Source organism: Sander lucioperca, chromosome 15 (assembly GCF_008315115.2).
Source record: "Sander lucioperca isolate FBNREF2018 chromosome 15, SLUC_FBN_1.2, whole genome shotgun sequence".
In the NCBI taxonomy this organism is placed as follows: Eukaryota; Metazoa; Chordata; class Actinopteri; order Perciformes; family Percidae; genus Sander; species Sander lucioperca.
In genome coordinates, this window is record NC_050187.1 from 6,420,001 (window position 1) to 6,422,500 (window position 2,500).

At 41.6% G+C, this 2,500-nt stretch overlaps 1 protein-coding gene across 1 annotated transcript in view; it reads right to left on the bottom strand.

Moving 5' to 3' along the window:
• LOC116052842 (lysophosphatidylserine lipase ABHD12-like) overlaps positions 1-2,500 on the bottom strand; it is a 26,561-nt gene that overhangs the window by 11,743 nt on the left and 12,318 nt on the right. The window lies entirely within an intron of this gene.

The window sequence follows — 2,500 nt, forward strand, 5'->3', positions numbered from 1 at the left end:
AGTGGATTTGAACACGCCCTAAACGCACCTGCACCAGGCGTTAAAACAGGACACAAATTGGCAGCAGGGGGGAGACGCAAAAAACCGCATCGGGCCTGCAGCAGGAAGCTGAGACCGACTCAGCTTTTGGAGAAAGTTGACGCTGCGATGGCTGACATGTAGCCGGAGATCAGACTTGTCAGAGTGGTTTGAGTAGAGACGGTTTTGTCTTCTAAAGCTTCAAACAACTCAGAGTAAACGATGAGACTTTATCCACAAAACATGAGACGTTTAAACCTGTCAGATGACACACAAACAGAGAGCGTCTGGAAGGTAAGAAAGACTTAGATTACCTGCTATCAGACTCCCATACTTGCTGATTCCATACCAACATTTTAGGTCGTATCAGAGACATTTAGGATACTGGTATCTGGGTCAGAACAACTGTAATAAAGACATATGTATGTATGCATGTACATGAATGTGTGTATGTATGCATGTACATGCATGTGTGTGTGTGTGTGTGTGTGTGTGTGTGTGTGTGTGTGTGTGTGTATGTATGTATGTATGTATGTATGTATGTACATGTGTATGTATGTATGTATGTATGTATGTATGTATGTATGTATGTATGTATGTACATGAATGTGTATGTATGTATGCATGTACATGCATGTATGTATGTATGTATGTATGCATACATGTACATGAATGTGTGTATGTATGTATGTACATGTATGTGTGCATGTATGTACATGAATGCGTGTATGTATGTACATGTATGTGTGTATGTATGGGTATTATTGTTTATTTTATCATTCCTGAGTGTTTATAGTTTAAGATACTCTAGTTTTTTGTATTTTATTTCATTGTTGTTGGTTTGTTTTTGCTGTTTTTTCTAGAAATCTCTCTGTAACCTTGTTAGGAAAAGTGCTACAGAAGTAAAGTTTCTCATTATTATTAAATTAAACAAACTTTCACTGATCTATTTATAAAGAACGGAGACACCGGAGCCTCTCGGTTTGGGTTTGTAACCAGAGAACCAGCAGTCACAGGATCCAGCTGCTCTTCCATTATTTATTCAGTCTGGAGGACCTTCAAACCTCCAACCACCCAAAACAACTTTCTACTCATTTACATCATATCTTCACCACTAAATAGAAATCTCTTTCCTGCCTCACTTTATTTACATATTTATATCATGTTTGTTATGGGTTTCATAGCAACAGTATCCGGTTTGTATAATAATAATAATAATAACAATGTATACTTTAATCCTGCAAGGGGAAATTACAATGTTTTCACTCTGTTGTTAATACACACAGGCCTGAATTACACACACATGCTCAGTACCTCTACATGCAGTAATGGAGAGGTGTCAGAGTGAGGGAGCTGCCCATGGAAAGGCGCCCAGAGGGGTTCGGTGCCTTGCTCAAGAGCACCTTGGCAGTGCCCAGGAGGTGAACTGGCACCTCTCCAGCAGAAATTATGGTCTGGTTCTGGTCGGGCTCGGTCACGTCAGCGTGATAAGGCATTTGTTGTAAAATGGTGCTGCGACTCCTTTAAGAGAGCTCAGTGCATGTGTATGTGTGTCTGTGTGTCTCTCTGTGTGTGTGTGTGTGTGTGTGTGTCTCTGTGTGTGTGTAAAGTGGGCAGAAGAGAGATAGAGAAAGAGGAAGCAGACGTGTAGATGTGACCGAGCAGAGTTGGTGGAATAAGTTTAAGTTTTGTACACAGTGTGTGCGGTGTCTGAAATAAACTCCAGTCTGAGAGCCAAGTTCATTCTCCCTCTCTCTCTCTCTCTCTCTCCTTCTTTCCCCCTCTCCCTCCCTCTCCCTCTCTCCCACCAGCTGGCCGACAGTATTATTAGCTGATGTCACGCTGCGTGCTGCAGCCTGACGGTCACACAGAGGTGAAGCGCCTCAGACAGACGGAGGAGAAACCTGCTACTCTCGACCGGGAGGGGTTTGACGTAACGCTACATGCCAGCTAGGGCTGCACCATGTGAGGAAAACATGCAATAACGTTGTTGAGAAGTAGTTTGTTGAGTTGATCTCAAGGTGTTTGTTTCTCACTGACATCCTGATGAGAAGGATCACGTGCCGCTTCCTGTGGTTGCTTTCAAAGTAAAAGTCTCACGCTGCCTTCACATTAAAATGCATTTATTTTAAAAACACATGCAGGAAACCGTCCAGCACACAATGGCCCGTAGACACGAGCAGATATGGATAAGTAGATATAGATATATATATATATATATATATATATATATATATATATATATATATATATATATATATATATATATATATATATGATGCAGGGTAAACAATAAGTACCCTGCATCATCTCCAGACTCCATCTGGAACTTGTAAACAAAATAAGATCATCAGCTAGTAGTGTGATATGGGAGACAAGCGCTGCTCTCAGATGTGAATGCACAGAGCAGGGCTGTTAAAAGAGCAGCTTCTTACACTGAGCAGTTGGCTAATTGTGGCGTTAGCTTCACACGCTAACGGCG